Source organism: Equus asinus, chromosome 23 (genome assembly GCF_041296235.1).
Source record: "Equus asinus isolate D_3611 breed Donkey chromosome 23, EquAss-T2T_v2, whole genome shotgun sequence".
In the NCBI taxonomy this organism is placed as follows: domain Eukaryota; kingdom Metazoa; phylum Chordata; class Mammalia; order Perissodactyla; family Equidae; genus Equus; species Equus asinus.
This window is the reverse complement of record NC_091812.1, coordinates 38,633,121-38,658,730: the sequence shown is the minus strand read 5'-3', so window position 1 is coordinate 38,658,730 and position 25,610 is coordinate 38,633,121. Positions and strand designations below refer to the sequence as shown.

The 25,610-nt window shown below is 40.1% G+C and overlaps 1 long non-coding RNA gene across 1 annotated transcript in view; it reads left to right on the top strand.

Moving 5' to 3' along the window:
* The window catches only part of LOC139041694 (uncharacterized), a 57,900-nt gene extending 33,162 nt beyond the window's left edge, over positions 1 to 24,738 (top strand). Inside the window, exon 3 of the long non-coding RNA XR_011497370.1 lies at positions 24,222 to 24,738. This is a non-coding gene — a long non-coding RNA (uncharacterized lncRNA). The remainder of the gene's footprint in view (positions 1 to 24,221) is intronic.
* Positions 24,739 to 25,610: the final 872 nt, after the last annotated feature.

Here is a 25,610-nt window from a genome sequence, read left to right as displayed (position 1 = left end):
CATTTACCACATTCTCTTATTTGATCTGATTTTGACAGCAGTTCTGTGAAACTGGGACTTTCAACCTCATTTTATAATTGAAGACTTAAGTTACAGACCCAATGGTGGGGAGATCCATGGTGACCTTCTCCTCAAAGTCTTCCTCTTTTCTGCCTCCTCCTCTTTCCTGCCTCCTTTCTCCATCCACACGTATATGTCACAGTACCCCGCTGTTGATCAGTCCACCATTGATCCATCAAATTACCTTTCCTTGTGGTCATAGTTTATTCGTCTAAAGAAGAGTACTTGATCTGAACCAGGTTAATTGGGGTCTATCTTTAGGATTTTAAAAACTGGAACTGAGACTTCAATATCTCTTCAGTGGCACAAGCTTTTAGAGTGTTTATCTCCATCATTCCACTGAAAACAGCTCTTGTCAAGATCACTTATGACCTCCCTGTGGTCATATCCAGCAGTCAGTTCTCAAGCTTCATCTCTCTCCACCACTCAGCAGCATTTAGCATGGTTAATCACTTCTTCCTCCTCCATTTTCTCCAGATGGCTTCTGGGGTACCACTCTCCTTTCCTTCTCCTCCTACCTTGCTGGCTATTCTTTCTCAGCCTTCTTTGTTCCCAGCTCCTAATCTCTAAAGGCTGGAAAGCTCTAGTGCTCAGTCTTCAGACTTCTTCTGTTCTCTACTTTGGGCTATTTTTGGTTCTCTCCTTCTCTTTTATCTTCATATCCAATACTTCAGCATATTATGTTGACTATCTTCAAAATATATTCAGTATATGACCACTTCTCACTCTACCACATAATCTCTCACCTAGATTACTGGAATAGCCTCCTAAATAGTCTCCCTGTCTCCACTGTGCCCTCCTACAGTTTAATCTCCATGGAACAGCCAGAGTGGTTCTACTAAAACATAAATCAGATCCTGTCACTTCTCAGCTCAATATTTTCAATGACTTTCCTTTCCAGAGTAAATGCCCACATTATTACAATTATCTTGGATCTATATGGTCTGTCATTGCTAGCTTTCTGATCTTGTGTCTTAGCATTCTTCCCCTCCCCAAATTCTACTCTAGCACACTGGTCCCTTGCTTGTCTTTGAACATGTCAAGAGTATGTTCCCACTTAGGAATCTTTGTATTTGCTGTTTCACCAAATATTCTTATTACTTTCTCCCTAACTTCTTTGTTCAAATATCACCAAATATTAGAAGACTTTCCCTGGCCACTTTTATAGCACAACAAACACCAACACCACTGCTGCCACCACTCAGCACTCAACCCCTTATGCTGGTTATTTTTCTCCACAGCAGTTACCACTACCTGGTATATTATTTGTACATTTGCTTATCGTGTGACACTCTCCATTCCATGAGAACATGAGCTCCCTGAGGGCAGACATTTTCCTTGTCACTGCTATGTCCCTAGTGCCTAGAAAAATGCCTGCCATGTAGTCAGGCTCAAAAGCAACAGCTGGTTAAGTGAATAAATAAATATATAGTCTAGAGCTGTGGGAGGCCGTGTTTCCTAGCAAGTAGAGAAAGGCAGTCTGAAATAAAAGAGAACAAACCAGCAAGCTGGGAGGAGCAGACACCAGGTAAAAAATGAGTCCTGGCTGAGCTTGAGCGCTTGATTGTTCCTAGTGCTCAGGTGCATTTCTGATCTCCTGCAGCTTGGTGGTTTGATCCTTCCATGGAGTCCATGGACCTTTGTGTTTACGTGGCCTTGAGTTGGGTTTCTGCGTCTATCAGGTACACCAAAGTCATATGTACAGAAGGAGCTATAGTCAGGGCCAGAACCCAGGTCTTGGATTTTTAATTCAAAATCATACCAGTTGTTTCTGTAGTTCAAAGCCCTTATGTGATTATAGGACTCAAAGATGTATGTGCCCAAATCTACTTGAAACAAGGCCACCAAGGGTGTCAAAGGTGAATTATGTCCTGCTAAACTTGCTAAATATCTGCTTTCCTCATACCAAAGGGTACAATAAATTTCCTTCTAAATATATATTTTCAGGATCTGGAAAGGAACAAGCAACACATCACCTTTGAGTGCCCCATTATTGATCCCATTATTGATCACTTTATGATGATATTAACTATAGACTTTTAAATAAAATTAATTGCATACATGACTGGAGAAATCCTACAATGTTAAGCTGGAAGAAATGTTAGAGGCAACTTCATTCACCGGGGAAAATGATATGATCAACCCAAGATAACCTGGTTAGTGACAGAGCTAGAACTAGAATCCTAGTATCCCAAGTCTGTTTGACCCTCAACTCATGCTCTTTTTACTGCATAAGATGCCTCATTCTTCCTTTCTTCCTTGTCCTTTCACTCCCATTCTGTTCTCTGAGGTTACATACAGCTATGTAAACTCTATTAATAATCTCTCCATCAAAACATTGTGGATAATGCTATTTAGTTGTCTACAAAGAGTGTGGTGACACATTTTAAATGAACTCAGGGTAACTGAAGACTGTAAGATGGAAGGCAGTCTCACACAAGCTGTGAATGAAATATAAATCAATCCAAACTCAGCAATTTATGGGTTCATCCATGTGAACGAATAACAACTTTAGAATATGTCAGAAAGGCAAGTTTAAGGCTCATTATGAACAGACTTTTTTATATGTCTATTTTAGAATGAGAAATTTATTATTATCTTGCAGCTAAATTCTACTTTGCACTAACTGTCCAGGACTCTGGAAAAAGGTACAAATTACCTAGTAAAGTGGAAAAACACTAAACACTTCTTAATTCTTGATAGTTTTGGAGAGGTGAATGGTGTAAGAATAAGGAAGAGCTATAACAAATATTGAGGATAATAAAAGATACAAATCTTCACACATGCACAATTATAGGTTATGTGGAATCAAAGTTTCTTCAAATTTGGAAGATCCACTTCAGGATGCCAGCAAAGGAACGTGGAATGTATCACCTCCAACTATATGTTTTTTCTTGTGCAACCCCACTCATATTGAAATCATGGAAGCAAGAACCTAATTGGCCCAGTCTAGGACATATCATACCCACTGACCACAGGAGAGCAAGGTATATTTCCCACAATAGGGGAAGAGTAGTTCACCAAAATAGAAATGGAGATGTATTTACCAAAATAAGAGAGGTAGTACACCAAAGGGAGAAATAACAAGTGTCCACTACTGTCCCATAAACTTGTCCCTTTGCCTTTTCCCCCATGTTGTCATAATGTGCTGGGAAACAGCAGAGTATATAGGGCAAGGGGACCTGGAATTTAATTTATTATTTTATTATTTTGCTGAGGAAGATTCACCCTGAGCTAACATCTATGTTAATCTTCCTCTATTTTGTATGTGGGTTGCTGGCACAGCATGGCCACTGACAAGTGGTGTAGGTACATGCCCAGGAACCAAACTCAGGCTGCCAAAGTGAAGCACACTAAACTTAACTATTAGGCCATGGGGCTGGCCCCAAGGAATTGAATTTTAAGACTTAGATTTGACCTTCAGCTCTCTATAATCTTGGACAAATCATGCATAAACTTTTTGGGGCTTAGTTTTCTCATCTGTAAAATTAGAGGACTTTAATATGCTCCAAGAGACTTCTTCCTGCTTCAAAAGAGAATATGTGACACACACTTGGGCGCTGTCCATGGTTCTGCCAATTTAAAGTGAAATTTTTATAGCTGTACTTCAAAGGCTTTATTATGTTAAATAACTCTAAATTAGAGTTTATTCTGGTTAAACATCAAGATTCTGAAGGCAGGGACTCAGGCAGCCTCTCTGATTGGGGTGATATGGAGTTGTGGAAGAAATTTTGGACTGGGAATTAAGAGATATCATGCAATGCTCACCTGTGCTTCTGTCTGTCTGGTATTCATTTATCGTTCTTCAGTTAACAGCACCATGATTTTCCTTTGGTCAATCAGTCATCCCCCATTAATCTATATGATTCAGGTACAGTTGATTCGCCCTCCACATCCCGCCTCCATTTACCCCTCATTGTCACAGTGAGGGATCATATTTCTGTACAAGATCCCAAACTGGACTGAATCAGATGAGAGCTCTAAGGAGTTGGCTTTAGTGACCAGTACCAGTTAGGGAAAGCTTAGTTCCTTTGGAGAACAAATAGGACAGAAACAAACAGTGAAAAGTAATATAAAAGGGAGCCAGGAAAAGGAGGACCTGAATACGGAATAGACTGGTCTCAGGTGCTGAACAGAGGGCTGTGCTCAGAAGGTTGGCTACTTTCCACAACTTCCCATCAAAAGAAGAGGTAAAGTCACCTGGGTCCCGGAGGAGAGTGTCCTCCATGAAGTCATCCATTGGAGAGAAAATTTCAGCATCTCTTCCAGTAGATCAGCAGCACTTAAAGTTGAAGACCAGTCTAGAAGCAGAGTGAGGTTCAGGAAGGGAGACCAATGATGACATTTGAATATGAATGAAGAGTTTAATATCAGTTCAATATTAGCTGAGATTCTGGTTGGAATAACAGATATTAAACAAGTACTTGCAGTACTATGCAGTAAATGCAATAATGTGTGCAAGATATTGTAAGAATATAATAGTGAACACATTGGGTGGTGTGGTGGTGGTGGAGCAGACTGTTGAGGGACAATTTCCTCATGGAAAGAAGATACGAGCCATCTTAAAAGAAATATAGGAGTTATGGGAGAGAGCTTCATTGCAGGCATAAGGTACAACATGAGCAAGGAGCAAGGCCAGGAGAGTGACATCAGCGGGCATGTTTGCGAGAATCAGTGGGTGTGTTTGTCAAATCACAAGCTATTCAGCGCAACTGGAGCCTAAGCACAAGGCAAGGATAGGAAGGAAGTGAGCTGGAGAAGGAAGCAGGGACTAGATCATGAAAGGCCTTTGATACCATGAGAAAGAATGTGGCCATTTCCCTGCAGATCAGAGATTACAAATTGGTAAACCATGGACTAATTTTTGACCTTCAGATATTTTGTTTGGCCTATACAACATGATTTTAAAAATTGAAACAACATTTAAAAATTAGGAGGTTTCACATATCAAAAAATCTAGATTTCTGTTCTTTCTAGAAAAAATTAGAAAATCTGGCAATCCTTGGCCTACATGTTGATATGATAAAAGTTAACTAGAAACAAATATTAGCTGTCCTCTGTGGATGGGGCACATGCATTTTCCAGTTCCCCACAGTCCCCCGTACTCTCCACTGATTCCTCAACTGGCAGCCAGCCTCTCTCTGTCTTTTTATGTGCACGGCCCTTGTAGTAGGGAGAGTGCCTGAGAAGGATTCAGATACCTGCATTCAGTTTGAGTTGCTCGCAACATGCTGTATATCCATAGAGGTCATTTAGTCCCTCTGGTCCTCAGTTTCCTTATCTTTTAAATCCTGACTAGTTTATTTCCAAGGTCCCTTCCTGATCCATCACTCTATGTTTCTATTATAATTAAAACAGTGATGAAAAATGCTCTGGTACTTTACAGCTCAAAGATTTTATATACTTTTGTCACGGCTCCTTTGAAATAAATACTACATTCCTGATTGAACACAGGAGTAAAGTAAGGTCCAGAGAGGCTAAGAAACAAATCTTGTGCCCTTTCTCCCACGCCACACTATACTGTAATGCTGTGCTTGAATTTCCCTCTTTCTAGTATTTCCCAGGGTTGGTAAATAATGATTAAAATAACAAAATGCTACCAACTAGCATGTATGAGATAAAATGCATGAGATGAAACTCCAAGGTAACGGGACAGATTCTATATGATACACAAAAAACAGGCTTACATATATACTTTAACCCTCATTCTTATAAGATGTTTTGGCATCTTGGAGAAGAAGGAGCTAAAACTGAACCCATAAGATTTTCACTCAGTTCTTTTCAGACAACTTATCCAAGCATAACATCTGTGAAGCAATTTTGTAATGAAGTCTGAAAACAATTTTTCAATCCATGCAGTAAAGCCTGGATTAGAGTGAGAGAGTATGTCTGCAGGGAATGCAAACGTCACCGGTTCCATATACAGCAGGGGCTTTGGCTCTTCTTATGTGTTCATCTGAAGGGAGAGGAAGCCAGACTTCCAATGATGGAATGGCTTGCTTTCTTCATGATAACCAACAAGGTAATGAGAATGCCAGACTTGTAAGGTCATGTCCAGCAACCAGATGTTTTGCTTCATACAGGTGAATTTGAGGTTGCTGGAAAGAAGAGACTGATATACAATGGAATTACAGGAGTCTGACTTAATGATTCACATATGACACACAGACCAGAGCCAAGAGCTCATCATTCCTTTTCATTCAAGAAAAGTGTGTGAACTGGAAGATAATTAAGATAATAATAAGGCTAAAGGAAAGCTTAGCATGTGATTACATACCACCCCTGATGGGGGAAGAAAAGAGCGTTGCTTAGCTATCTTTATTGTTATCTATGTGAAGCAGAGTAATTATTATGATGCTCTTATAGATTAACATAAGTGGTATATATTATTTTGCAAAACAGCCTTTGTATGTTTGAGATGCTGATTGGTAGAAGGGCATCCTGGACTGAATGAAAACACCCAGGATCACATTTCAATCAGCTCCCATCACATTCTCCTGGTCATCATTCCAATGATCAACCACTGAACAAGAGATTTCTCTTCTTTTGACCATGGTCCTACCCCTTAATCCTTTCTAGAGCTCCTCCTCTGTGGTTAATCACCAGCACCTCACACAGCTTTAGAGAGTCAAGAGTCCTTGATTCTATTGTAGAGAAGCTTGGGATCAAACCTCTCTACCAACAGACAACAGGGACACACATAGCAGAATTATAGAGTGTCAACCTGAGACAGATGAACATAGTTTGGGTTTCTTTGAACCTAGGCCCTAAGCTATTTCCTGTTGCACTTGGGAAAAACAAGGACCTTTCTGATGAGTTCCCTGGGCAATCTATAGAGTTTAGGTCAAAACTGCTTTCTTTCCAATCACTTGACATATAAGCTTTGTATTCCTTTTCCTGGACTTCACACTCACTTCTTGAACTGGCCTCTAGAAACATATTTCACAAGTGTTTTCTCTAAACACAAGTTTATTTCACAAGTGTCCTGTCAACAAAAATAATCCATAACCAATCTATAAATGAAAATTTGGGAGAGTTTATTCTGAGCTGAAATCTGAGGACCATGGCCCAGGGCCTTTCTTCCCGAAGGAAGAAAGGGCACCCCAGAAGTGAGGTATACAGAGTGGTTATATACCCCCATACAGGACGTTTCACATATGATTGAAATGTCCCTCCCACGATAGTCACAAGATTGCCCTGTTGGCACAGCGGCACAGCGCTTGATGGATACAGCAGTAGTGGGTCTGCTATCTCAGAGGGCATAGCAGGAGGCAAGCCTATTGTCTCAAGCTGGGTGGTCACAGGTGAGCACAGAAATCAGTTCCTAGCCTAAGGAAAGATGCTTAATCCTTAAGGGAATGCCAACGTTGGGAGGGGGAGGGAAGTTGCACCTTTATCTCAAGGGCCTTTGCTCTTGCCATAGGGAATATCTAAAGCAGATATACAATGCGTGCTCAACAGGGCCTCCGTCAGGCCCTTTTGGAAAGACAAGGTCAGGCTGAATTAGGTTTACACAAAATGGCTTCCTCATATACTCCAATATAGCCTATTACTTGCCATTTTTATTTGTCAGTCCTTATGAGGTTATGTCCTGGAAACACTTAGGAATCACATTAAAGTGATTCCTTTAATCTCAATTTACCCCCTTTTTGGCACTGGTTATTTCCTTCTCTATCATTGCTCCCTCCCATTTCAGTCTCTTTAATTGGATGACACTTCTTTCCTTTGATCCTTCTCTCTGACCTTAAGAACGCTGTATCTTCATTGTTTTTCTGCTAGTCAACTTACAACTCACTATAAATAAAAATTTCCTTTTATGGGAGAGAAGAGGCTTCTGGTCAAATTAGAAAAGTAGGGGCCAGCCTGGTGGCATAGGAGTTAAGTTTGCGTGCTCTGCTTTGGTGGCCTGGGGTTTGCAGGTTTGGATCCTGGGAGCAGACCTATGCACTGCTTATCAACCCTGCTGTGGCAGGCATCCCACATATAAAATAGAGGAAGATGGGCACAGATGTTAGGTCAGGGCCAATCTTCCTCAGCAAAAAGAGGAGGATTGGTGGTGGATGTTAGCTCAGGGCTAATCTTCCAAAAAAGAAAAAAGCCAAATTGGAAAAGTGAATTCATATTTTGTTATACCCTCCCTGCTCCAAAATTCAGATATGATGGATAAAATATGAAAAAAGAAAACAAAAAGACATTAAATAGAACCTTCTGTGATTGCAATTCTCATAGGTTAAAATTGTCAAATTTTAGAAATTTTATATGGTTCACCTTAAAATATAAATGGACTAAAAACATAAGATAAACATCCTGTATATCAGGAATGAACAAACAATGTAAGTGGTGAGAGGGTTTTGAGTTACAGGCTTGCTGGGCTCTGGATCTGGAAGTAGGCAGTCGTAGTCAGGAGCTTGGCTCTTTTAGGTAACAGGGACTTGAAAATGTTGCATGGGAATTGAGGGACTGGACACAAGATTGCTACTTGAAGCCAGGTACTGGAATGGGACTCAATGTCTCATAAAAGAGATGGGGGCGGGGGGAACTGCTATCAACGAGTATTTGCAGCCTCTGCATTCTAGTAAATGCATGATTTGGGAGGAAGGTGGACACAAGCTCAACAGTTTGCCCAGCAACTGAACCAAACTGCCTGTTGACTTGATTGGCATTATCCCAATTATCACCCCAGGGCATCTCTAAACTGTCCTTATGAAGTTGTGTTCTGGATTGGGGTCTGGGGCACCAGATGGAGGCAACCTCAAAACTCCTGGAATGAGGACAGCAAAGAGGAAGAAAGAAAATGAGGGCCAGCCCTGGTGGCCTGGTGGTTAAGTTTGGGGTGCTCAGCTTTGGTGGCCTGGGTTTGGTTCCTGGGTGCAGACCTACGCCACTTGTCTGTCAGTGGCCATGCTGTGGCAGTGGCCCACATACAAAAAGAGGAAGATTGGCAACAGATGTTAGCTCAGGGTGAATCTTCCTCAGCAAAAAAAAAGAGAAACAAAAAGAAAGATAAAATGAAAACAAGATCCATTCAACTTAAAATAAACCTCCAAATTAATAACTGTAAACATATAAAGGAATCTAATGGTAAGAAAGACCCAAATTCATTATAGATGAGAATAATTTATTAATTAATTTAGTTTTACTAATTTATCTGACAAAGACTTCAAACTATATATTTTACGGTATTCAAGGAGAAAAAAGACAGCATAAAATTCTTCGAAAATAAGAAACTGTAGAACAAAACTAACAGAAATGAAATCTAAAATGAAAAAGGATGAATTAGAAATCTTGGGAAATATAAAAAATTATAGTCTTTGAAATACAAAATTTCATACTTACAGGGAGAATTAATTAATTGGAAGGTGGTACTGAAGAATTCACTCAGAATACCACACAGAGAAACAAAAGGATAAAAAAACTAAAGCATGTTGAAGAGATAACAGATTGAGGTTGAGAGGGACTGACACTGACCACTGCATACATTTTGACTGCATATTATGACCCCATGTATATAATTCTTAAAAGCAGGCCAGACAATGCTATATTTAATGAAAATCTACATATGTATTAGGATTATATAAAACATGCAGGGGAATGATAAACACTGAATTCCAGATAAGCTGTTGCTTCTCAAGTAGGACAGGGATCAGGGTCAAAAATACTTGGGCTGGCCCCATGGCTGAGTGGTTAAGTTTGCATACTCTGCTTCATGGGCCCAGGGTTTTGCCGGGTTCGAGTCCTGGGCACGGACATGGCACTGCTCATGAGGCCATGCTGGGGCAGTGTCCCACATGCCACGGCTGGAGGGACCCGCAACTAAAACTATACAACTATGTACCAGGGGCTTTGGGAGAAAAAGGTAAAATAAAATCTTTAAAAGAAAAAATTACTTCACACTGCCACCATCTCACAATTTCTTTGGCTCATTCCATCTTCCTTAGGAATATGAGTGTTGGTCTCTATACCCTCAGAGCTTCCTATTGTTGATTATGGGGAGGGAGGACTTCACTGGGACATGGACAAATACTGAGTGTTATCTAGCTTTTCATTGCTTTTAATTAATATAGTCCTCATTACTAAAACAAACATTTTAGCTGCATCTATAATTTTTTTTCTTTAAACGTTATGTATCTAAAGAAAATATGGCAAAATGTTCAGATTTATTAGGGTAGCATGATGGGTATCTGAGCTTTTGTCATTTCAGTCTCATTATTACACTTTGTTGTAGAATGGAAATATTTCATTTGAAAATAAATTTATAAAATAAAAAAGTATAAGAAGCCATGGGTAGCGTCAGTGTTTGGGGCACTGGTTCTGGGGTCAGATTCCTTCGGGTCATTTCCTAACTCCTCCACTACTGGCTGTGTGACTTTGGGCAAGTTTCCAAACCTCTCTCTCCATGCCTCAGTTTCCTCATCTGTAATCTAGGTGTCATTATGGTGACTACTTCATGGATGTGTTTAGGATTAAATGAAAAAAATTATATATACACACACAGAGAGCTAGAAAATTTGGAAAATAGGGATATTTAAAAAGAATAAAACAGTCTCATCCAAATCATATTAATATCTTGGTGGCTATACCTGCAGTCTTTTTTTCCTTGTGAATATGGGTATAAATATAACCCTAATAAATCCAAGCCCCTCTCATGCAATTTTGGGTCCAGCCAGCAAAATTAATATTTAAAGAACTCAAGTTTTTATTTCCACTTCTATAAAACCACAAAGGGGTTCACATACATTTCTACAGTAAGTTTTCTCTACTCTCTTTCCTCTTCTATCCCATGCCCTCATACCTTGATGCTGTTCCCACCTTGATGCTATTCCACATCCCCTAGAAAACTCCACCTCTTCCTTAGCTCAAGACACCTTTTCTCTATTGCAGTAAACTATTATGTAGATTTAGCTGCCTTTTAGATGGAAGTCTTTCTCTTTGTTTCTTCCTCTTTAGTTCCATTTCTCTCTCCATTATTCTGATTACGCATCACAAAACTCAAAGAATTTGTCTGAGAAAAACAGAACTCTTCTTAAGGTAAAATGTCCTTAATGGGGATGGTAAAGGTAGTTTGGGGATCATGGCAGCAGCAGCACTGGGAACCTGGGAGGAAGACTAAATTTGCTTTGGAGGTAAAGGAAGGGAGAATGTGAATATTAGGATGTTACAATTTTTATCATTTTCCTATTAACACTAGATCATACTGTTTATATTAATTTGAAACCAACTTTTTAACTTAATATATTATAAATATTTCCCCTGCCTTTAATATTTTTCTATAACACCATTTTCCTGGCATAGTATACCATTATATAGATTAAACATTTTTCAGTGGTTGTTTCCAAGTTTTTATTACTATTGACAAAGCTTTGATGAGCCTCCTCATAGCTATACCTATGTTTATACCTAAATTCTTAGAAGATGCATTGTTGGGTCAAGGATATACAAAATATCTAAGGCTTTTTTTTTTTTAAAGATTTTATTTTTTTCCTTTTTCTCCCCAAAGCCCCCTAGTACACAGTTGTATATTCTTTGTTGTAGGTCCTTTTAGTTGTGGCATGTGGGACGCTGCCTCAGCGTGGTTTGATGAGCAGTGCCATGTCCGCGCCCAGGATTCGAACCAACGAAACACTGGGCTGCCTGAAGCAGAGCGTGCGAACTTAACCACTCCGCCACGGGGCCAGCCCCTCTAAGGCTTTTTTTATAGTAAAAAAAAAATTCAGCACCAGTGTTGTGAGTCACAAATGAACTTTTTTCAAGTATTCACTTTTACATCGAATATTCTTAAGATAACAACACTCCACAGTAAGTTTTTGGGGGGAATTTTTGTTACAGGATATTGTCTCAGCTTTCTTTGCAGAGATTTAAATATAAGAACCTTTTCAGTAGCACGGTAAATCTATCTTTAAATACTAGGCAGATCCAGGATCATATAAAATTAATTTCAAAGGACTTTTGAAAGAGATGACTTTTGAGGGTCTTGTCAAGGGTCAGGAGACCCAGAGAAGCAAAGGGACATTTGTCTGGCAGTCTGAGGTATTTCTTCACTCCCAAGTGGAGAAATGAGAATCTGGTCAGCTCCTGAAAACTTGTACCTTTTGATTTGTCATTCTGGAATTTCATCCAGCCTCCCTTCCGTCTGTCTCCTGCCACTGAGTTTCATAATCTCATTCAATTTACACTGTCAGTTGTAATTCCACTATGAAACAGATAGTGGAAAGAAGGGAAAATCAAGGGGGCAGGAAAAGAGGAAGAAGGAAATAAGCAAACAAGGAAAGTGTCTGCCAGGCCAGGCATACCATCACGGAAAGGAGGAAATGCGAAATTCTTCAGGTTGGCCACATTCGAACCCTCTCAGCCAGCTCAAAGAAGCTTATCTCCACAAAGTGTTTCAGAGAATTGTCTGTGGGAGACAAAACTTTGAACTTCAGCCGTATTAATCGTGAATAACCCAAATTCTTGTATAACTTTGAATTCAAATCATACAATTTGGTACTTGCTGGTTTTGTTCTGATTTATTTCTTGAATATAAATCTTGATTCTCCAGTGAGGTTATAATTTATTGGTGGCCTGGATCACATCTCCTTGGGCATCTCACCCCAACATACAACTCAGCACAGTTGGTACACTGTTGTATTCAGCATCACATTTGTGTAAACTGTGTATTAGGATGAAAACCCCTCATTGTGAAGATTTCTAATTTTTAACCTAAGAGAATGAGAAAAGCTAGAATGTCTACTGGGGAGCCAGAGGTGGAGTTGGAATAAAATTTCAAGCCACTCTGGAGGTCTGTAAAGAAGGACTGTCTTACCTCTGGGTAGGAAGTCTTCTTCACATCCATGTATCCATCCATCCATTCATCCATACATCCATCTATCCATCTCCTTAGCAAATATTCACTGAATATGCACAATGCTCTTTAATCAAATACTTTTTGATATTTGCTGATTTCTCTACCTGAGATGCTGTCCTCCCATTCTCTCTGAGGCTTCTATTTATCTTTAACATCTTAGCTCAGATATTATCTCTTCAAAAAACTTTTTCTGACTTCATAGACAGTTTTAGATGCTTCTTTTCCTATGTACCACATTGACCTGGACATAACCACATAAAATAAATTATAATTGTAGTGTAAACACTTGTTTCAGGTGTGACGCTCATGGACTATCTCTACTACTTCTAGCACCAGTGCAGTATCTGGCACATAGCAGATATTCATAAATATTTGTGGAACAGATGAAATAAATGATTATTAACATTAAATGTCAGAATGAAGCACTGGCCTTGGGTCCTCTCAATTTTGAGGCTTTCCACTCAATTGCAATTTACTTGCATATCAGAACAGACTTCTCCAAGAGCAGGAGGAAGCAGGGATTCTTGCACAGAAGGAGGCTAAAGTCAATGCTTTCAACATAGATGGATTTGACAAAAAAGCCCAATGAGTTTACATCAATTAGGGGTAAGTTCTTTTTCAGGGTCTAGAAATGAAGGCCCAGCTAAATATACATCTAACTTCATAGTTCCACCTTTATGCAAATCATTTCTTAGTATCCAAATGAACTGGCAAAAAAGTGAATCTGTATTTTATCATGGCATATCCTTCCAGGAATTTCAAGAGTTGGCTATAAATCTCTGTCCATGTTAACTGCGCAACTTTCCCTAGGAAAGCTTATTTTAGATTAAGACAATGATAATCAGAGCAACATTTATATAGCCCTATAGCTGAATAATTTTCTGAGTGTGTTGGTTAGGTAAAACAATTCTCTCCACAGATACTTAACAGGTTATAGACACCTAAGAAACAAGCTTCTGTAGACCAATCTGGGACTCTAATTCCTACTGCTTTTACTATATTGGAAAACACAGTGTGTTTCAAACAACAAATTTACAGATTTTTGGAACACAAGACTTGTGTGTATACTTCTCAACAACTTTCAATGGCTCCCTATTGGCACTGAACATTTAAACTTTAAACCTGGTATTCAAAGCCTTCTTACCTTTCCAAACTTATGTCCCACAATTCCTCCACATAACCCTGTGTTACAGCCAAACTGAACTACATGCACTTACTAAACCTACAATACTTTCCAGCTGCTACACATTTGCTCAAGCTGTTCCCCTACTTCGGTTGTTAAAATCCTATCCTACCTTTGAGAATCAACTGTAACCTTTCCTGATTTGCCTCAGTTAAATATGACCACTTAACCCGATAAATACCAAAGGTATTCTATTCCCATATTTTAAAAATGATGATAATGCCATTTATTGAGCAACTCCTATATAGGGACCTTTGCACTAAGCACTTTACAAACATTGTTTAATATAATCCTTGTGACAGTTGTTTAGGGACAGGCATTAATTTTACTTGTACCTCTTCCATGGTGCTTCCTCTTTCTCTGTCCACTGTCTCAATGCAGAGGAGGACAAAGTCCTCGAGCAGGAGTAGGCAAACTATAGCCCATTGCCCGTTTTTGTAAATAAAGTTTCATTGGAACACAGCCATGCCCATTCATTTACATATTGTCTCTGGCTGCTTTTGTGCTACAATGGCAGAGCTGAATAGTTGTGACAGAGACCATATGGTCCACAAAGCCTAAAATATTTACTAGATGGCTCTTTACGGAAAAAGTTTGCCATCCCCTGGAGTAAGAAGATGGTGGAATCACATGATGGAAGGATCTTGAGTTCCTGATTAACTACATGGAACAGAATTCTTTATACCCCCACCTCACCAACCTGCACTGAACTCTGATGGAAATAAACAAATTTTTATTCTGTTAATTTAACTTCTGGGTTATTTCTTCTGGTAGTTAGACTAGCCTCACTAATCCAAGAGTGATGTAAACATGCTAACTATCCAGGACAGCAATTAAATGATTCCTCTTTCCATGATTCAGGAATTGTGAAGGTTGCTACTCAGTTTTTCTAAATGGTTTCTGATGACTTTTAAAAATTACAGATGGATGTAAGAGAAATTCTAGAACCTCAAATCAAGATTATGCTTCAACATAACTTTCATGAATACCATGGCAACTGCATTGCTAGTGGTTTAACTGAATAAATAAACAACATAGGAAAAAAGATCTCAATGATTTCCGAGGCATGTACTTAGTTGGTCTTTGGGTGGGGAAGGTCAAATTGAGAAAATCTGTGAAGCTCTTCTACATGCCAGGTGTCTCCAGAGTTAGAGGAACTGAAACTGAGAAGCAGATATTTATTTGATCACAGCTTTTCTCTTAGAAGAGCAATTTGTGACATCCTTTTATTCCTTTAATGAAAAACACTAGGGAAAGGAACCCAGAATGAGATAAAGATGAGCTTTTTCATGTATTCTGGCATACTGAAAGTGACTACAATGTCTAATTGGATTTTGAAATAAGTTAAGGGCCATTATAAGCTTATCTTTGGACTGTATTTTCTTTGGAAGGAGAACAGCCTGGTCAGTAATCTACACCTTCTCCAACAGTGGCTATTTAGGTTCCTTACCCATTGCCTTCCTTGGGGATCATGAAATGAAGATGTTTATCCTTCTGCAGTTTTCATTTCTTTGCTTTAACAGAACATAGTGACCTTGGAACAATAAAGCCGGTTATAGATTAACTGATCCTAACTTCTCAGTTTCATGGAACCATCAAAGTTCAAGTTGGATAACTATTGCTCAGATTATTTATGAGGGCCCTGCCGAAGTATTTTCCATGCAAAGTATAAGCATAAGTGCATTCTGACAATAGTAGTGCATCTTTCCTCCTACTCCCCCATTCATCTCGACTGGGGATTGCAAATTGGTGCCCAAAGCCCACGTTCCTCCTGCAGACATGTTTTGTTTGATCTGTTTCATGTTTTAAAATCAGAATGATTTCACACAAAAGTCCAGTTTGAACTTCTCTTAAAAAATAGGGCAGCCTAAAAATACGGGGCCTGCATTCCCAGTATTGTAATAACAATAATTTAGAGCTAGAATTAGATGGGCACACACCTTCCAGCTGGATGTGGTTCCCAACACTTTCTCTTATCTTAGCCCTGGGCTGCCTTAGTCTTTACATTACCTACCCAGTGCCTGTAGGCATTGGAGTTCCCTGCTCCCACTCCAGGGTTCCTTGCTGTTTCCTCTGCTTATCTCATTCTTTTTTAATAGAAAGAGGACTGGATTTGGAGTCAGATAACTTGCATAAGCATCTTAGATCTACCATTATGTGGCCCTGGGCAAGTCATTTGATATCTCTAGTTTTCTCTTTTTATAAAATTCCTAAAGCAAAAGAGGGACTGATCTGAACATTAGCCAACATAATGCATGAAAAATAAGCCTCAGTTTCAGGCCCTTACCTTCTCCTGCAGGACCATTGCATCAGTCTCCACTTTGGTCACCCTGTATCATCCAGTTTCTTCACTCCTCCATTCCATAGCTTTTAGTGCTTCATTTACTTAAAAACATGTTGAGCACCTACAGTGTGCGTGGCATTGGGTTGGGGATTCAATGGTCAGTGAAAACAGACTCAGTCCCTAGCTTCATGAAATTTAAGACTTCTAGTGGGGGTGGCAGACATAAATCAAATAATCACACAGATAAATGTAAAATTGTCATTGGGACAACTGCTATGAAGGAGATGATCTTGGCATTAAAAGAATGTGTGATGGGGCCCTTGATGAGGCTGGGAAGGTCAGACAAGGCTCTCAAGATCTGAAGGATAAGGAGTTATACAATTTAAGAGGGGTTAGAGGAGTGTTCTAGTCAGTGGGAACAGCACATGTACAAAGCTCTGTGGGGAGAGGAAACATGGAAAGGATGAGGCACTAGAAGAATCCAGGGGGTCGGTGCAGACAGATAAAGGAAGAGTAGGGGATATGTAGCTGGTGAAGAAGGTAGGGATCAAATGGCTTTACAGGTCATGCTTAGGAGCTTAATTTTTATCTTAAGAACAGTGGGAAAGCCATGGAAGGTTTAAGCAGGGGGCAAGTACAACATGATCAAATCTGCTTTATGAAAAGGTAACTTTCGCTGTAGTACGGAAATCAGATGGCAAGAAATATCAGATTGAACCCTAAGAAAATATCACTTCCAGACTGGTTTTGTCCTATAAGATGGCAATTTCATAGGGTTCTACCTGATTGAGTGGATGCAGGGTAAACCAGTTGGGAGACCAGTGAGAGATGATAGTGGTTTGGATTAGGATGGGGTATTGGAAATAGAAAGACAACGACAAATCTGATATTTAGAAGGTAAAATGAATGAGCCTTAGTGATGGATTGGTGTGGGGTGTCAAGGACAACCCCTAGACTTGTGTGCCTTAATGGGAAGTAGTGTCAAACATGAGCAGGTGTATTGGCAGATGACCAGGTTTGGTAAGCAGGGATGATTCCACATTGAGTTCAAAGTGCCTTTGCAACAACCAAGAGGAGACGGCCTTCGAAAATGTCTCTACAAAATATTTTTGCTTGGCTTTAGTTGAATTCCTGGAGGGGGTGCTGAATGACCCTATGTTAAACTACCAGCCAGAGGTTCCACATCATAGAAGTTTTATAAATTAAGGCCCCAAAACTGTGTGTGGTGTAGGCTCAGAGTTCTGATTTTTATAGGTGACTTTTTTACCCCTCTCAAAACCTGGGGCAGATGGTATGTTTATGCAGGGAGCTCAGTTCCATTCTTTCCCTCCTTCAGGCCGGAACTCACATTTTGTTTTTATTTCTGTAGGCATTAGAACCCTCCTCCTTTGCCCTAGGGTATTCCATAACTCCACCTGAAACTCCTATGGCTGCCTCCTGGTTTCAGCTCATATTTATCCTCTGACTTGATTTCATGCCAGTCTTGGCACCTGAGGATTCCTTTTTTCTTATCAAACTTGGTTATGTGGAAAATATTTTTGTTACATTGTATCTAGCATTTCTATGTGGCAAAGGGCCTACATGGGTCAGCTCAGTGAGCTGGGTGTTCAGAAGCAGTCTAGTAAATTTTCTATACATATTATTAGAATTATTTCCTAATGAAGTATGACATACTGTTCTGCCATTTGGCATAAATATACAACTCTTGTCATAAGAGAGGAAAATCCTAAAGATCAGCTGACATCTGGCATTGGGCTTCAAGTTCATGGAATATAAAAATGTGTATATGACCTGGGTCCTGAGCTTGAATTCCAATGACAGAAGGTAGCTGGTTTGCAGAAGCCCAAGAAGGACATCTCTGATCCCCACCCCTACCACAGTGTTTGGCACCCAATAGTTGCTAAATAAATGTCTGTTTAGTTGAGCAGGAATTGAAAAAAATTGGAGAAGGAGGGAATTCTTGTCTTGTCTTTCATGGTGGAATAAAAATCCTGGGATTAAGACAGAAATGCAATCAGGATGTTTTGTCAAGACCCAGAATGATTTGTACTCTCCAGAGGCAGGATTGAAACCCAATCATTCTGATTTCAGACCTTGAGGGTTCAAATATTCTGCTGTATACAGGTGCAAGTAATCCATGATGGAAGGTGATATGTTCCATAACAGACATTCAAGCTCAGGCTGAGAGCACAAAGGAAGGGTTCAGGAAAAGCTTTATAGAGAAGTCTATTTTTCAGAGTCTTGAAGAAGAGTGGTATTTTGACAGACAGTGATGAATAAAGAGGTGTCTAGGGGAAGGAAATTGTCTGAGCAAAGGCAGAGGGCAGAAGACACCTTGGCATGTTTGAGAAACTGCAAATAAAAAGTCCAATGGTGGCCAAGTGTGGGTTGTTTGTGTGAGATAAGCAGGAAAGGAAAGTTAGTTGGCACTTAAATTTCAGATAAAGGACTTTGGAGCAGGCAGTGAGGAGAGAATGTGAGGCATTTCTCTCTCTGGTGGTCATAAATCACAGTAAAGCCCATGAACAATTGAAGCCTCTAGAATTGACTTGGTCTACTGTTTAGGAGCAGTAGTGGGGGAGTCTATCTCAAAGGTGAAGTTAGATGACTTCAGAACTTTTTAAATCTGCTCTGGGGTTCAAAGGTAAGACTTTTTTAAAAAAAAATTTTTATTGAGGTCATAATGGTTTATAACATTGCGAAATTTCAGGTGTACATTATTATTTATCAGTATTCTGTATAGACTGCATCGTGCTCACCACCAACAGTCTAATTTTTATGTGTCACCATGTATATGTGCCCCTTTACCCCTTTTGCCCACCCTCTAACCCCCTTCCCCTCTGGTAACCACTAATATGTTCTCTTTGTCCATGTGTTTATCTTCCACATATGAGTGAAATCATGTGGTGTTTGTCTTTCTCTGTCTGGCTTATTTTGTTTAACAAAATACCCCAAAGGTCCATCCATGTTGTTGCAAATAGGACAATTTTGTCTTTTTTATGGCTGAGTAGTACTCCATTGTATATATATACCACATCATCTTTATCCATTCATCCATTGATGGGCACTTGGGTTGCTTCCACATCTTGGCTATTGTGAATAATGCTGAGATGAACATAGGGGTGCATAAGTCTCTGAATGGTTGATTTCAAGTTCTTTGGATAAATACCCAGTAGTGCAATAGCTGGGTCATATGATATTTCTATTTTTAATTTTTTGAGAAATCTCCATACTGTTTTCCACAGTAGCTGCCCCAGTTTACATTCCCACCAGCAGTATATGATGGTTCCCTTTTCTCTACATCCTCTCCAACATTTGTTATTTTTTGTCTTGGTAATTATACCCATTCTGACAGGTGTAAGGTGATATCTCACTGTAGTTTTGATTTACATTTCCCTAATGATTAGAGATGTTGAACATCTTTTCATGTGCCAATCGGCCATCTGTGTATTTTCTTTGGAAAAATGTCTGTTCATATCCTCTGCCCATTTTTTGATTGGGTTGTTCATTTTTTTGTTGTTGAGTTTTATGAGTTCTTTATATATTCTAGAGATTGACCCCATGTCAGATATATGATTTGCAAATATTTTTTCCCAGTTGGTGGGTTGTCTTTTAGTTTTGTTCATGGTTTCCTTTGCTGTGCAGAAGCTCTTTAGTCTGATGAAATTGCATTTGTTTATTTTTTCTTTTGTTTCCCATGCCTGAGAAGACATGGTATTTGAAAAAAGTGCTGCTAAGACTGATGTCAGTGTACTGCCTATATTTTCTTCTAGGAGTTTGATGGTTTCAGGTCTTACCTTCACGTCCTTAATCCATTTTGAGTTGCTTTTTGTATATGGTGTAAGATAATGGTCCACTTTCATTCTTTTGCATGTAGCTGCCCAGTTTTCCCAATAGCATTTATTGAAGAGACTTTCTTTTCTCCATTGTATGTTCTTGGCTCCTTTGGCAAAGATTAGCTCTCCAAAGATGTGTGGCTTTATTTCTGGGCTTTCAATTCTGTTCCACTGATCTGTGTGTCTCTTTTTGTGCCAGTACCATGCTATTTTGATTACTACAGGTTTCTAGTATATTTTGAAGTCAGGGATTGTGATGCCTCCAGCTTTATCCTTTTTTCTCAGGATTGCCTTAGCTATTTGGGGCCTTTGTGGTTCCATATAAACTTTGGATTCTTTATTCTATCTCTGTGAAGAATGTCATTGGGATTCTGATTGGGATTTCACTGAATCTGTAGATTGCTTTAGGTAATATGTACATTTTAACTATGTTTATTCTTCCAATCCATGTGCATGGACTATCTTACCATTTCTTAATGTTATCTTCGATTTCTTTCAATAATGTCTTATAGTTTTCAGTGTATACGTCTTTCACCTCCTTGGTTAAATGTATTCCTAGATATTTTATTCTTTTTGTTGTGATTGTAAAACGGAATTTTATTCTTGAGTTGTCTTTCTGCTAGTTCATTATTAGAGTATAGAAATGCAACTGATTTTTCTAAGTTGATTTTGTACCTGCAACTTTGTTGCAGTTGTTGATTATTTCTAATAGTTTTCTGATGGATTCTTTAGGGCTTTTTATATATAGAATCATGTCATCTGCAAACAGCCAGAGCTTCACTTCCTCCTTTCCAATTTGGATATCTTCTATTTCTTTTTCTTGCCTAATTGCTCTGGCCAAAACTTCCAGTACTATGTTGGATAAGAGTGGTGAGAGTGGGTACCTTTGTCTTGTTCCTATTCTCAGAGGGATGGCATTCAAATTTTTCTCCATTGTGTATGATGTTGGCTGTGGTTTTTGTCACATATGACCTGTATTATGTTGAGGTATTTTCCTTCTATACCCATTTTATTGAGAGTTTTTATCATAAATTGATGTTGGATCTTGTCAGACGCTTTCTTTGCATCTATTGAGATGATCGTGTGATTTTTATTCATTTTGTTAATGTGGTGTACCACAATAATTGATTTGCAGATGTTGAACCATCCCTCAAAGGCAAGAGTTTTTAACTTAGGGTCTCTGAACTCATGACTGGGCTTCAGGGGGCCTGGAATCTCAGGAAATTGTGGGCAAAGTTCTGTGTGGCATGAACATGTGTGCTTGTTGTCTAGGGAGGTGGTCCATAAGATGATCACTTTCTCTAGGGGTTCATGGTCAAATAAATGTTGCAAACTACTGCTCTAAGGAGAAAAAGTCAAGCACAATGTCAGTGGGGCCTTCCTTGGAGCTAGGAACTGGAACCAATGTCCTCTAGTGTCCTGAAGCTTGGAGATTCTGCAGAAGTCAAAACTGAGAGTTTGAGTTCCTTACTGACAAGCAAAACTTTCCTCAGAAATATCATCACTGTGCACCAGCAGAGGTCTACCTTGTGTTAGCCTCTGCCCCAGGATTGCAGGTTATCTTGGTTAGCAGTCCCAACTGGGGAGGTATTGGGTAAGGCAAATCTCACCATAAAAGTGTCAGTAGGAACTGGGTCACTTTTGAACTTCTGTCCTTGGAGGTTTACAAGGGTAACAGGAAGCTGCAATTTCCAGGCAGATGACAGTTTTCTGGAAGGATTTCTATCATTGCCCTCTTAACCCAACCCACCAGAGTCACTCAGCAGTAAAACAGCTTGACAGTGAGGCAACTTGTGGGCAAGGCCTATGAGAAAACCCTTCATTTCCTCCTGTTTGTCAAGTCATTTCAAAGCTTGCCCACAGGCCCTGTCATCACTGAAACCATCTGAGTTGACTGAGGGTGGGAAGGCCAGTGACGAAAATGAGGTTTCCAGGAAAATCCTTTGATTTGCAGAAATAGTCGTGGAAGAGACAATGATTTGGTCATTTGTGGCATGTTTTGCATAATGATACTCTGATAAAGGGAAACAGAGTATTGTGTGTTAGTCAGGATTAGGACTGTCTGCAGGTGACTGAAAATTCAAGACAACAGTGGCTTAGACATGATAGAAACTTCTCTCTCTCTCATGTAAACCAAATCTGGAGTTGAGGAATCTGGGGCTGGTTTGGCAACTCCATGATCAGCAGGGACCCAGGCCCCTCTAGCTTGTTCCTCCCCCAAACCTAGGGAGCTACTTTATCATCCAAGATGGCTCCTCAACCTCCAGCCTGCAAGAAGGAGGAAGAGAGAAAGGAAGGAGCCCCCTTCCTTTAAGGACTGTTACCTAGAAGTTTCACATCACAGTTCTGTTTACATCCCATTGTCCAGAATACACTGGCCACAACTAGTGTTGAAGATGGTTGGAATACAGTCTTCAATATGGGCATCCATGTGTCCCCTGAAACACTGGGGGTCCTATTCAAAATATATATGTTAGAGGACAATTAGATAGCTAAGTACACTGTGTCCTCAGAAAAGATAAAATGTTTTGACAGTGTTTTGATAACTCTAGAGACCTTAGCAAGCCTGGATCCTCCTTTATTTATTTAGATGATTTAGTTCTCCTCCTGCCATGCCAAGCACCTATATGTAGACAGCATCTTTTATGTTTGTTAGTAGGAGTTTGGAAAGGAAGATTTCTTCATTCATGTATCAGTACTGTCATGGCAGAGATGGTTGGCTGTCTACCACATTTATGCTTCCTATTCAAAGTGTACAGGTATTTCTGGGAAGTGGTTGTCAAGCCAGGAGCTAGGTTTCTCAGCCTCCAGCACTGAGGTGGGCCCATATGACCAGCTTTTGCCAATGGAATGTAAGCAGAGAAGGTGCATCCTTTCTGGGAAGAGGTGGTTAAAAAGCAGGCATGCTTTCTTCATCCCCTGTTTTCCTGTCCACCTCTGGAAGCAAGAGATAGTGAGGCTTAGCAGATGGCAGAGCCACATGTGGAAGGAGCCTGGGCTCCAGAATCACCTCAGGGAAAGCTGCCTACCATATGTCCACAGTGGACTGTTACATGAACAATAACCTTCTATCATCTTAAATTTCTGGCATGAGGGCGTTCAGTGGTTAGCCTGCTGTGTTGGTGGGTCTGTAGCTGGTGTATTAAATTAAGAATATGCAGATTATGACCTGATGAATGAGGAGGCACAAGCCACCCACATGGGGTCAGCAGGTAGCTTCCTCAGCATCTGAGCTCCCACTTTGGAGAAGTGAAAACTCCAAGGTCGTTTTGATTGAAGGCACAGTTTCAATACACTCACACTAAAGAAGTAAAGTCACAAGATTTATTACTTACAGATACCAAAAGGGGGGTGCAATGAGCCAGAGGAAGAGCAGTCCTATGTCCCAGGTCACAAGTGAGTAGGAGAGAGACAGCAGAGTAGCAAGCATTTATTACTTATAAGGTGGTTAGGGTGGAGGTCACTAACTTCTCACAGGCTCAACTCTAAGTGGTTATTTTAAAAGGTGCCATGGGAAAAAGCAAGGTGGGAACTTAGGACAGGAAAATCCTAAACTCAGGTTCTCATCTCAACATCCAGACTCTGGGTGTGAGTAGGGCTGTCATACTGTAAAAAGCCTAGGCAGCAACTCAAAATATCTATTTTCTCCTCACACCTGCTCTAACACAACACTAGGTTGAGAGTTCAGCTCACACATCAGGTAGAACTAGATTCAAATGCCACGTGTAGTACTTACTAGCTGAGAGATTTCAGGTAATTTCTAATCTCTCTAGTAATCTCTCTTTCTTCATTTATAAAATATGGTTTAATAATAGTACACATCATACACAATATTTGTGTGTGTGTGTGAGAGACTGGCACCTAGGAAATGCTTCATACATGTTAGTTCTCATTTGTATGATCACATATTGTTGGGCTCCTCCTTTTCCATTCTAATGAGGTAGCTTTTGCTAACTCAGGCAGCAATCAGAAAGTTTGGGCTCTCTCACTTGGTTCTTCTCTTGTGCTCTCCAGGTTGTGTGTCTCTCTGCTGATGGTCATCAGTGATTCTCTGGAGCAGATGGGTCCTTCCTCAGACACTCTGTGGTAGGCAGAATAATGGACCCCAAAGAAGTCTATATCCTAATCCCTGGAACCTATGAATATGTTATTTTACATTGCAAAAGGAATTTTGAAAATGTGAATAAGTTAAGGACCTTTAGATGAGAAGATCATTGCGGATTATCCAAGTGGGCCCAGTGTAATCACAAGGGTCCTTAAAAGATGGGAGAGAGAGCCAAGAGTCAGAGAAGGACAAAGGACGACAGAAACAGATGTTGGAGTGATGCAATTGCTGACTTTGAAGACAGAAGAAGGCCATGAACCAAGGAATGCAGGCAGCCTCTAGAAACTGGAAAAAGCAAGGAAGGGATTCTTCCTTAGAGCCTTCAGAAGGAACACAGCCCTGCCAAACTCTTGACTTTAGCCCAGTAGGACTCACATCAGATTTCTAACCTACAGAACTGAGTAATAAATTTATATTTTTTAAGTCATTAAGTTTGTGGTAATTTGTTACAGCAGCAATAGGAATCTAACACACTATCCCTTTAGCTTCCACCACACTGAGAAGCTGTCCTGCAATGTGCATGTGAAGCTCTTTACTGAAGGGGGAGGGAAAATCTCAGAAAGAAATCGCAGTGCAAGAAGAACAAAGGCAGATGTGCTGGCTAACATGAACTTTCCTTCATCCCACACAAGGAAAGGTAATTTAAGACTTGGGCTTTCACAAGGCAGGTATCCCCACCCTCCAGGAATGTTCCTTCACTCCTGGCCAGGCTCTCTGTCTGTTTTTCATTTTTATTTTTTTGAGGAAGATTAGCCCTGAGCTAACATCTGCCACCAATCCTCCTCATTTTGCTGAGGAAGACTGGCCCTGAGCTAACATCCGTGCCCATCTTCCTCTACTTTATATATTGGGCGCCTGCCACAGCATGGCTTGATAAGCAATACGTAGGTCCATGTCTGGGATCTGAATGGGCGAACCCTAGGCCGCCAAAGCGGAGCATGCAAACTTCACCACCAGCCAGCCCCTCTCCATCTCTGTTTTTTGTCACGGACACTTCATGGTCCACCCTTGCTCCAGCCCTGCCACTTCAAGCTGTGAACCTGCCAAATCCCATCGTAAGTGGCATTTAAGTAAGAACATGTCTCCTATTTCTCTACTGGCAGGGCTCTGGCTTTGAACTTGAGCAACAGTGGATCCGACACTTGCAGTGAGACCCCTGGGATGTTCAGAGGTCAGAGGCCCCTCCCACCCAGACCAGACAGCAACACAAAAGGGGCACACTGGCTTTCTTTTTTTGAAGTGAAATTCATACAACATAAAATTAACCATTTTAAAGTGTACAAGTTAATGGCATTTTT